This window comes from Pongo pygmaeus, chromosome 19, assembly GCF_028885625.2.
Source record: "Pongo pygmaeus isolate AG05252 chromosome 19, NHGRI_mPonPyg2-v2.0_pri, whole genome shotgun sequence".
Classification (NCBI taxonomy): Eukaryota; Metazoa; Chordata; class Mammalia; order Primates; family Hominidae; genus Pongo; species Pongo pygmaeus.
The window spans coordinates 2388711-2400829 of NC_072392.2; the positions used below are offsets into that span (position 1 = coordinate 2388711).

General features: G+C 45.2%; 1 protein-coding gene across 2 annotated transcripts in view; it reads left to right on the plus strand.

Moving 5' to 3' along the window:
* The first annotated feature begins 4818 nt into the window (after window positions 1-4818).
* PAFAH1B1 (platelet activating factor acetylhydrolase 1b regulatory subunit 1) overlaps window positions 4819-12119 on the plus strand; it is a 92758-nt gene continuing 85457 nt past the window's right edge. Inside the window, exon 1 of one of the 2 annotated variants that reach the window (XM_063655740.1) lies at window positions 4819-4976. The gene's annotated coding sequence lies outside the window, so the exon portion shown is untranslated. Of the gene's footprint in view, window positions 4977-5250; window positions 5657-12119 lie in introns of those variants that run through there. The other variant, XM_054459798.2, reaches the window with a different exon arrangement.

Consider the following 12119-nt stretch of genomic DNA (forward strand, 5'->3'; position numbering starts at 1 on the left):
AGTTTCGCTCTATCGCCCAGGCTGGAGTGAAGTGGCGCGATCTTGGCTCACCTCAACCTCTACCTCCCGAGTTCAAGCGATTATCCTGCCTCAGCCTCCTGAGTAGCTGGAACTACAGGCTTGGGCTACCACACCTGGGTAATTTTTTTTTGTATTTTTAGTAGAGATAGGTTTTGCCACACTGGCCAGGCTGATCTCAAACTCCTGGTCTCAGGTGATCCGCCTGCCTCGGCCTCCCGAAATGCTGGGATTACAGGCGTGAGCCGCCACGCCCAGCAAGTGCTGCTTTTTAAATATTCCTTCTATGTCCAGGCTGAGTTTCACTCTGTTAATAGCCTTTAATTTTTTTTATGGACTCCCAGTGTCCATGACACAGGTGGATGTCATGAAGCTGAGATGAGGAAAGATGGGTCTAGTTGGACTTGCCCTCACTGACATATCCATGCCTTGGGGAAATGCAGGTACACACAATAACTAGCTAAAATCTCCCAGAGTGAGTCGCATGACAGGTGGGTCGTGATTCTCCTTTAAATGGGACTTTGATTCACATAACTTGGATGCCCAAAAGCTTCCTTCTCACAACTTGCTAATTGCTTTCTATCAAATTTGCACACATAACAATGTACATTTGCCTATAAATTATAGAGGACAGTTTATTTCTCAAAACAACACTTTAACATTTGCCCTTATCAGAAACAGACTTTTGCTCTGGAGATACCTTTAGAAGACTTTTTGTCCTTTTCCCAATAGAAGTATTTTTGGAGTGTTTCTTCCAGTCAGCTTATTTGCAGAATTGTTTAAACTGACACTAATTTTACTGCAGCAATTGAAATAAATGTTTCCAGTCTGGACGTGGTGGCTCACGCCTGTAATCCCAGCACTTTGGGAGGCTGAGGTGGGCAGATCACCTGAGGTCAGGAGTTCGAGACCAGCCTGGCCAACATGGTGAAACCCCATCTCTACTAAAAATATAAAACTTAGCTGGGCATGGTGGCGGGCACCTGTAATCTCAGCTTCTCAGGAGGCTGAGGCAGGAGAATCGCTTCAACCCGGGAGGCAGAGGTTGCAGTGAGCTGAGATTGCGCCATTGCACTCCAGGCTGGGTGACACAGTGAGACTCTGTCTCAATAAATAAATAAATAAATAAATGTTTATGTTTCCATTTTGAAAATGTCTACTGGAAAAATAAAATCTGCAATTAAAATGAACAGGGAGATTCTTGGATTGTGGTAAGTAAAATGGATGTTTATACTTATTGTTTTTTCAAGAAACATCATCTAAAATGTCCATTATTAAATGTTTCCTGGATGGATATAGTAAGTTCTGTATAAGTCCTTACAAATTCTGATTGATAGCACAGATGTCCTAATTCTACATTCTCAATAGACAAGTGTTTATTAAGATAGATCTATCGGGCCGGGCGTGGTGGCTCACGCCTGTAATCCTAGCACTTTGGGAGGCCGAGGTAGGTGGATTGCTTGAGCTCAGGAGTTCGAGACCAGCCTGGGCAACATGGTGAAACCCCGTCTCTACTCAAATACAAAAAAAAATTAGCCAGGCGTGATGGCACATGCCTGTAATCCCAGCTACTATGGAGGCCGAGACAGGAGAATCGCTTGAATCTCGGAAGGCAGAGGTTGCAGTGAGCCGAGATCATGCCATTGCACTCCAGCCTGGGCGACAGAGTGAGACTCCATCTCAAAAAAAAAAAAAAAAAAAAAAGATAGATCTATCATCCTAGCAACTAACTGAAGGGAAAATGCATAGAACCGTAACACATCACTTCACATCAAGGTAAGCACGTAACAGTTTTCTGTTCAGAAAAATCATAATCCAGGGAGAAAGTTTTATACCTTACCCCAAAGGGAGTTTATTGTTTTTTGAAGGACCGCTATAGAAATAAAATTTGATATAAATTTAGTGCATAATTACATCATATAGATTTTAAATTTTTCTAAATATGAGTCTGTGAGCTCAAGGTTTATAGGAATTAGTGCTACCTATTTGTATGAAGTCAGTGTTTATAAAAGTGTTTCTGATTTCTTTCTGGGCAATTTTATTTACTTTTAGAGCATTCGTTTAAAAAATAAAGAACTGATTTACTCAGCTAATTAAATATTAAGTAGCATGATATCAGACCATAATAAATATTTTAAAAGGTAAAAATGAATCAAGGGTGGATTCTTAGAACAAAGGGATGCTAATTTATTGTATGTTTATTGACTGTTATTGAACCCAAGCAATAGCACAGACCAAAGCTCTATGCCTCATTTTATTGTCCTTATCTGAAAATCCCAGAAATGTAAAACTGGACAAGACTTTCTAAGACAATTTGATTCATCTCTGGCAAATCTTCATGAGGCAAAAACCCAAGGCCTTCATGGAATTGGCTCATGTTCCCTTTGAACACTTACGGGGATAGAGACAATCTTTCTTTTTTTACTCATTTTACTTATTTAATTTAACTTTATTTTGAGACAGGGTCTTGCTCTGTCACCCAGGCTAGAGTGCAGTGGTGTGATCTCGGTTCACTGCAACCTCCACCTCCCGGGCTCAAATGATCCTCCTGTCTCAGCCTCCCAATGGGTGGAACCACAGGCCCAAACCACCACATCTGCCTAATTTCTCTATTTTTCCATAGAGACGGGATTTCCCTGTGTTGCCCAGGCTGGTCTGGAACTCCTGGGCTCAAGCGATTCTCCCACCTTGGCACCCCAAAGTGCTGGGATTACAGGCTTGAACGACTGATCCCAGCCTATTTTTAGACATGGGGGTCCAATCTGCCCAGGATACAGTGCAGTAGCATGACCATTATGCACCGCAGCCTGGACCTCCTGGGCTCAAGCGATCCGCCTGCCTCTGCCTCCTGAGTAGCTAGGACTCCAGGCATGTGCCACCACGCCCAGCTAATTAAAAGTTTTTGTTTTTGTTTTTGTTTTGAGACAGACTCTGGCGTTGTTACCTAGGCTGGAGTGCAGTGGCATGATCCTGCCTCACTGCAACCTCCGCCTCCTGGCTTCAAGCGATTCTCATGCCTCAGTCCCGAAAGTAGCTGGGATTACAGGCACACACCACCATGCCCGGCTAATTTTTGTATTTTTAGTAGCGATGGCATTTCACCATGTTGACCAGGCCGGTCTCGAAATCCTGACCTCAAGTGTTCCACCTGTCTGGGCCTCCCAAAGTGTTGGGATTGCAGGCGTGAGCCCCCGCGCCCGGCTGTTTTTTTCCTTTTTGTTTTTAGAGATGAGATCTTGCTTTGTTGCCCTGGCCGGTCTGGATCTCTAGGGCTTGAGTAATCCTCCCATCTCATCCTCCCCAGTAGCTGGGACTACAGGCATGTGCCACCACACTTAGCTAATTTTTAAATTTTTTTTGTAGAGATGAGGTTTCACTATGTTGCACCTGCTGGTCTCCAACTCCTTGGCTCAGGTGATCCACGGCCCCCCTCCCAACCTCCCCATCCCTGCCTTGGCCTCCCAAATTGCTGGGATTACAGGGGTTAGCAACCTGTGTCTGGCAGAGATAACCTTTCTTGATCAAAGGAAACTTGTTTTGGTATCAAGCAACAGTAATGTTTACATGAGTTACCTATGAGTCCCCACGAAACTGAGATACTTTGCACAGACTGCATCTCTTCTCTAATTCTCACAAAAGCCGGGTTATTAGGTGTCTTTTATTGAGAAACTGAGGCCAAAGACAGGTATGGTAATTTGCCCCAGGTCGTGCTTCTGGCAAGTGCGGGGTCCAGGATTTACAACTAAGTTGTCTCTTTCCTTAACTCTGCTACTTCTCAAATGCAGTATATATACTTATTTACCTACATAAAGTGATGCAATAAAGTCAGTACACATAAGCTTAAGCCTGTTTCAAGAAAAAAGCTTCCTTGGACAATACAAATTAATGATAAGATAATCTCATTTAAACCTGTTATTAAAATAATAGCCCATATTGAATTATTCAGAACCCCAAATCTCGCTTTTTAAAAATCAAGGGTCGGCCGGGCACGGTGGCTCATGCCTGTAATCTCAGCACTTTGGGAGGCAGAGGAAGGCGGATCACGAGGTAAAGGGATCGAGACCATCCTGGCCAACATGGTGAAACCCCGTCTCTACTAAAAATAACCAAAAAAATTACCCGGGCGTGGTGGCGGGCGCCTGTGGTCCCAGCTACTCGGGAAGCTGAGGCAGGAGAATGGCGTGAAACCGGGACGCGGAGCCTGCAGTGAGTGGAGATTGCACCACTGCACTCCAGCCTGGGCGACGGAGCCAGACTCCGTCTCAAAAAAAAAAAACAAAACCAAAAATCAGCTGGGCGTGGTGGCAAGTGCCTGTACTCCCAGCTACTCGGGAGGCTGATGCAGAGAATCGCTTGAACTCGGGAGGCGGAGGTTGCAGTGAGCCGAGATAGCGCCACTGCACTCCAGCCTGGGCGACAGAGAGAGACTCCGTCTCAAAAAAAAAAAAAAAAAAAAAAAAAGAAACGAAAAAAAAAATCATAGGTCTCTGTGTGGAATAAATTAACTACAAATCCCCAAGACGACTCTGTCATCAATATTTCAATCCATAATTAAGCAAACACACACAGACATCCCTTATAGGGATACAGTTCCAGGCCTTTCTTTGGGCATCCGTTTCGAGACCTGGAGAGACTCTGATGTCTGTGTGTGACTAAGGAGAAGAATAGCTGAATCACATCCAAAAGCAAATCCTCCCAATTAAGAATCTATAATACAAATCAAGACAATGACAGCATTCCATCTGCCTTTTAACCTCAACAGCTCCTCCTCCCAAGCCAGCCAACCTACTCCCTTCCCTCATTCCCCCCCAAACTGGGAAATCATCTCGGAGGCCGGAGGCAGAAAGGGGCGGTAGGTGGCCGGGCCCCGCTGCCTCTCGCGCCTCCCGGGGCCCGCCACACACGGTGCCAACGGGTTGCCGCGGTCGGTCGCATGAGCGCAAAAGCAGGGCAGCGAGGTGAGCAGAGCCAGAGTTCAGAAGTGGCCGCAAGTCAGACGAGGGGCTGGGAAAAAAGAGCCTCTCCCAAGGTTACAGAAGCGTGCGGATCGTGAGAAGCAGCACCTCGCGCGCAGACTCGCCCGCCGGCCGGGGGGGCACCGCGAAGCCGCCCGCCCGCTAGAAAGCAGCGCGGCCCCGGCCCGGCCGACCCCGGCGCATGCGCCGCAGCCCCTCCTCCGCTCCCGGCGCCCGCCCCTCCCTTTTCCTGGCGGGTCTGGGGCGGCGGCGGCGGCGGCGGCGGCGGCGGCGGCGCGGTGACGTCAGGGCGTTGGGGCAGCTCCTGTGACAGACGGAGCTGGAGCGGCGGGGCGGCGGCGGAGTCCGGCGGCCGGGAGAGCGAGTGAGCGAGCGGAGGAGCAGCGACACGGGGGTCTAGGGAGCGAGAAGGAGGAGGGGAGCGCTCGGGCGCGAGCGAGAGAAACTGCGAGCGCCGAGCTTGGGCTCGAGCCCCGGAACGGCTGAGGAGCCAGCCCGCTCCCCTCCCCTCCCCCTCCCCGGGCCCGGGCCCAGCGCGCCATCCTCCCCCCCTCCTTCCCTCCCTCCCTCCTTCCTACCTCCCCTCTCCCTCCCCCTCCCCCGCCGGTGGATGGGAGTGAAGGACGGAAGAGGCCCTGCGGAGGCGGCGGTGCAGCGCTCCGGTAAGGCGGCGCGGGTCTGCGCCCTCCCCTCTGTCTCCTCCACCGCGCCCGGGCGGCTGCAGTCCGGACCCGGCGGCCTGACGATGTGGCTGCGCCGGTCCCCTCCCTCCCATTCTCCCCTCCCCCTGCCTCCGCCGCCGCCTCCTCCTTCTTCTTCTCTCCTCGCTCTCAAAATGGCGGCCGCGACGGCCGTTGAGTGAGAGACCCGGAGGAGGGGGACTGTCCGGGGAGGGCGCTGCCCTCGCTCCTCTCCTCCCGGGCCCGGCTTTGGGGGCTGCTGGCGCCGCTGCGACCCCCCACCCCCGCGGCCCTCCCCAAGAAGGGATCGCCCTCCTCCCTCGGTGACTTAGCAAGAAAAGTATTCTTGGGTTGGAAGGGCGTGGGGACCAGGTAGCTCTCTGATCTTGGGGAAAGGGCTCGGCCCTACTCTCCCCGGCCGCGGAGACTAGCACTGCAGTCCCCACCCCACCCTCAGTTGTCGGCTCGGGGACCGGCTCAGCCCCGCGCCGCCGGGGCACCCATAGGGCCTTCCAGGCATTCCGTCCCCGACTGGTCCTTAAGGATGGGGTTGACCAGCGGAGGGTGGCCCACCGTCTTCCTGGCCCCCAGTGCGGCGGTCCAGCCTCAGCACCCGCCGAGGAGAGGCAGCCCGGCCCACCGAGCAATCCGCAGCATCCACCCACCGAATCTGGCAGGATTTTCTTTCTGCCACCGGCTCCTCGATCGGGAGTTGCCTTTTGATGCTGTTAACATTCAGCTTCGAGGCTCCCTGCCATTCCCCTTCATCTAATCTCATCTCCCTGCCCCTTTGGGAAACGCAGTGCCTCTGCATATTTACCCTCTTTAGCCTCCCACATGAGAAGATGCCTTTGAGGTGGTCGACACATTTTGACTCTGCACCTCTAAACGTAACAGTAGAGGGGAAGAGGTTTTCAGTATTTAGTAGGAGAGAGCAAGGTACCATAGCTTTATCTGTTATGCTACCTTCTTCAGTGACTTAGCAAGAAACTCCTTGGGAAGAGGGCAGGAAATTTTCTTTTGGGGTTTGGGCCCAATTTATATCAGTTTTTTGGTTGAGAAAATACGCCTTTGAAGAGGAGGACCAGATTTGTGATCTCGTTCTCAATGGGCGATGTCATGCCAAGGTCCCCCCTCCCTCTTTCCTTAAGTGGCAGTCCGGACAAATAGAGATGTTACTGATATTCCTATCTCTCCTTTAAGCACACAGTCTTTGAGATAAGGTTTTAGAGGCCAAACAAAAAATTTGTGCCGTTTTTGGCAATTCTATTTTTGTTGGGGGTGTGGGTTATTTTGTGTGAATTTCTTTTCGAGGCTAGGGCGGAGGAGACAGTGCTTGGGCCTTTCATACTAGTAATAATGTCATCCCTCTCTTTTTCTACAGTAGTGTTTGCTTTTTTTTTTTTTTTTTTTGCTGCAGCAGGGCTTGATTGCTGCGGGGTCCAGTCTCATAATCAGGAAAATTTCCTGTTGACTGTGTCATAGTGATGTTGAATATATAGTAAAAGCTTTTACTTAAAAAATTCTGATTTGGTTTTAAGGCATTAGCTAGCTTTTAATCTTTAATGGGTGTCTTTTAGGACACGGTTTCACAAAATAATTGGCAGTTGCAAATTGCAGTTTTTAATAAAGCAGAAGAGTAATCTGTATTTAGGGTGATTTCTTTCGTGTTCATTAATGATCATTGTATTGCTCAAAAGGTGGGAATCTCCTAAAAGAAATTGAAGGCTGGTATATATTTTAAAATCAGAAAGGAACCCAATTTTTCACTTGAAGTATTTCTGTATATGTTGATTTTGATGGAGCAAGCCCTACGTTGGTACCTCCCCCCACATCCTTTTTTTAAAAAATGGGCTAATATTTGTGGATGCTGTGAACAGCCATTGAGCCGAGAAGACTGGGTGGAGTAAGGGAGCAGAAGCTGTGAAATGCTGTATTGCCCTTTCACAGCGTCTTTCTCTTGCTTATGTTTTGTAAGGTTATTTGATATGAATGGTTGCTACAACTAAGTCATTTCTCTGTCGTAAGTCTTAAAATCTAATGTTTTCCACCTTTTTTGCATGATGGGCATTGAATGATTGGAATAAAAAGCAAGTCCCTGCTTTAAAATAGACACTTATTGTCTCTTTATTTGTCCCTGTATGTGTGTGTGTGTATAGATTAATATATAAAGATACACACACACATATCTACACTCTTGTTAATGTTTTTTATTGTTCTAGTCATATAAGTATAAATTAATGTCAGAAATATTTGGCAAGAAATAGGAGGTACAGGAATACTGCAAAAATCTAAGAAGAATACTACAATTGTTTTCTTTTACTTAAAACAGTAAATCTATTTGAGATTTTAAAATAGTGAACATAAAAGGTGGGGAAAAAAGGATAAGATAATTTGCATGAAAGCCCCTTCAGATCTTTTCTCTTGTGTTGCTCCTTGAAAGGGACCTTTTTGTGAGATACTGCCATAAGATAGGGTAGGTCATTTTAATGCCGTGTATCAAGCATTCACATGAGTAGACATCTTCAAAAGAATTTCACATATAGGTGGTAAATGTGACTTTGATTAGCCTTATGAATGCTTGTCAGTGTATGATATATTTTTACACTTTTGTTCTTTTTAATATGATTAGAAAGTAGAAGGGTTAATATGGTGAGGAAATGAGTAAGGTTGGGGATGATAATTCACTGTATTATGTGTCTGACATATCCCTATTCCTACTGTTTGTGGAATATCAAAGCACACTAAGGTCCAGGTGCGGTGGCTCACGCCTGTAATCTCAGCACTTTGGGAGGCCGAGGCAGGTGGATCACTTGAGGTCAGGAGTTCGAGACCAGACTGACCAATATGGTGAAACCCCGTCTCTACTAAAAATACAAAAAAATTAGCCAGGTGTTGTGCCATGCGCCTGTAATCCCAGCTGCTGGGGAGGCTGAGACAGGAGAATAGATTGAACCCGGGAGGCGGAGGTTGCAGTGAGCCTAGATCGCACCACTGTACTCCAGCCTGGGCGACACAGCAAGACTCTGTCAAAAACAAACAAACAAAACCCCACACACTGAGTGGTGATTTTTCAGTAGATTGTTAATCAAGAGCTTAAGATAATTTGACTTAAGTAAAAGAGCTTTAGTTCCAAGTGTATGTAGTGTTTCTTGATACATGTTGGAGAATCTTATGCTTAATTTGGAGATTAATTTTTAAAATTATTCATAGTTCTGTATACAACTCTTAATGAGATTGGAAGGAATTTTTTAGTACAATTTTTTGTTACCTGTTTTTCCAGATAAAATATCTCTAGTGTAAAGAGATTTTGAGATGTTTCTGGGAAGGAAAAATCAGAATCATAATTTATGGTTTTCTAGCTAGAACATCCATGTCTTTTTTTTTTTTTTTTTTTTTTTGAGGTGAAGTCTTGCTCTGTTGCCCAGGCTGGAGTGCAGTGGGGTGATCTCAGCTCACTGCAACCTCTGCCTTCTGGGTTCAAGCGATTCTCCTGCCTCAGCCTCTCGAGTAGTTGGGATTACAGGCGCCTGCCACTACACCTGGCTAATTTTTCTATTTTTAGTAGAGATGGAGTTTCACCATGTTGGCCAGGTTGGTCTGGAACTCCTGACCTCGTGATCCGCCTGCCTCTGCCTCCCAAAGTTCTGGGATTACAGGTGTGAGCCACCACACCCTTCCCTATTTTCTATTTTTAAAAAATAATATAAATGTTTCTCTGTCAGTTGTATACTAAGTAACAGAGAGACAAAGTGTGTGTGTGTGTGTGTGTCTGTCTGTCTGAGTATGTGAGACTTTATGGCTTATATTTTAAGTATCCAGCAAAAAATAAGACCCTCTTGTTTACATGTGGTTCATGTTATTCCTAATTTGTCACCTTTGTAAATAAGCCATGGATGCTATAGAAATTGTCAACATTAAGATGAAGATGTCTGGCCAGACACGGTGGCTCACACTTATAATCCCAGAACTTTGGGAGGCCGAGGCGGGTGGATCACCTGAGGTCAGGAGTTTAAGACTAGCATGGCCAACATGGTGAAACCCTGTCTCTACTAAAAATACAAAAAAATTAGCCGGGCATGGTGGCGCACACCTGTAGTTCCAGCTACTGGGGAGGCTGAGGCAGGAGAATTGCTTGAACCCGGAAGGTGGAGGTTGCAGTGAGCTGAGATCGCACCATTACGCTCCATCCTGGGCAACAAGAGCAAAACTCCGTCTCAAAAAAAAAATAAATAAATAAAAATAAGATGAAGATGTCTTAAAAAATCCAAAGCAAAATGTTAGGGCAGAGTCAATTTTCAGTATCTTCCCATTGAGTTCTAAAGCAGTGAGTCATGCGCTCTTTTGCCAAAGGGACTTGAGGCTTGGTTGGTTTTAAACCAAGCTGGCCATTTCTGCTTGTGGTCCTAAAATATTTTTTACTTGCCTCTAAGTCCCTGTTAACGAAAATATTTCATTATGACAGGTAACTTATTTTTATGTGCTTTGGAAAGAGGGAAATAGTTAAGTTTTGAAGTGGAAATTCTTTGCCACTGTTTTTATTATGTCATCTACAATACAACTGTTACTTTTTTTTTTTTTTACTTAGAAAGTTGCTCTATTTAAAATAAAACTAGTGGTATACAATACGAGTTCTGAAAAAAAGACAGATCTACCGTTCTCCAGCAGATGCTTAGCTGTAAATTGAATCCTCGTCATTGAAGGTCAAACATTTTGACAAATCTGTATTTCATGAAGAAAGATGCTGTATTATGTAAGCGTAATAGTTAACTGCAGTGAAGGCTTTTTGGATTGTTCTTTGTTGCTGGTTTGGTATGGCACTTTTTGGCTAGTCATTGAAATGGAACCTTAGTTTAACTTCTGTTACATATGTAATTTTTAACCTTGGCATGGCAGTTATAGAATTTAATTGATATTTGTGAAATGCTTTATATTCATTGGTGGCAGGCATCATAAGCACTTATTATTTTATTTCTTGTTTTCTTTTTAAAAGATGGTGGCTTCTTGTTGAAACTTACCTAGATAGGACTAATCTGCATTTGTCAAGGATACTTCTGGAACGGTACTCTCTATTGTCATTTAACATTGTCATAAACGTTTCTCTAGAACTTTCTAAATATTGAGCTTGGTACTGATTTTCATTTGTTCTTCTGCCAGCTACTTTTTGAGGTAGATTGGTATTTTTATGGATGAGAGAACTGAAATCCAGAGAATTTCTTTTCCTGTCGAATGTTAGGTTAGTGACTAGAATAAGGTAAATACTGCAGTCACAGAACTCTTGGGTACTGCTTTGTAAAATCACACATTCCTTCTTTCTATAACGATTGGACTCCTTAATCTTTGTTAAATGGTGAAAGTTGGTGGCATTTATTGCCTGCATCATTTAAATTGGCATTTATTAACATATGGTCTTGTATTGTTGACTGCTTTGCATGCAGAAGGCTTTTGGCATTTAAGTAGCTTCTCTCAAAAAATGCCTAATACTGCTTTACAGGTAGTATTAATAAGTAAATAAGTACTAGTTGCATTTGACTGAATGAAGGGTTATGTGAAAGGGAATGTGCTATCCTAAAGATCTTTGTAATAGTTGACTCCAGTGATCTCGAGAGAATTAAGGTGATGGAGCAAAGAGCGGCCGCATTTCCTATACAGAGATTTTATGTTCTCTGAGGGAACAGGGTTACACTTTGACAGAGTTCTTAAGTATAAAAAGTGAATTAACTCAACTGGACAAATTACCTGTACATTTTTATTATCTGCTTTTGGGGCTCTTATGTTGACAAGAATTGACAGTTAACTGAGGCCATTAAGAAATTTTCTGAGACATTTTACAAAAGTAAAATTAAGAATCTTTGAACATTTTAAGAAATTTAATTTTTGAAAGCATTGTAGAAAGTTATATGTTTATTAAAATTTTACAGTGTGGATTAATCAATTTTTAACCTTTTTTTTTTTTTGAGGTAAGAGTCTCACTCCATCACCCAGGCTGGAGTGCAGTGCAGTGTCTTGATCTCAGCTCACTGCAACCTCCACCTCCTGGGTTCAGACGATTCTTCTGCCTCGGTCTCCCGAGTAGCTGGGACCACAGGCACATACCACCACAGACGGCTAATTTTTGTATTTTTACTAAAGAACTCCTGGCCTCAAGTGATCCACCTGAGTTGGCCTCCCAAAGTGCTGGGATTACAGGTGTGAGCCACCACACCCAGCCCAATCCATTTTTAATCTAAGGTAAAGATAGAAGAGTTTGTTTTATGGGTTGGGCATGGTGGCTCATGCCTGTAATCCCAGGACTTTGGGAGGCCAAGGCGGGCAGAAGGTGATCAGGAGTTCCAGACCAGCCTGGCCAATGTGGTGAAACCCTGTCTCTACTAAAAATACAAAAATTAGCCAGGTGTGATGGTGGGCGCCTGTAATCCCAGCTACTTGGGAGGCTGAGACAGGA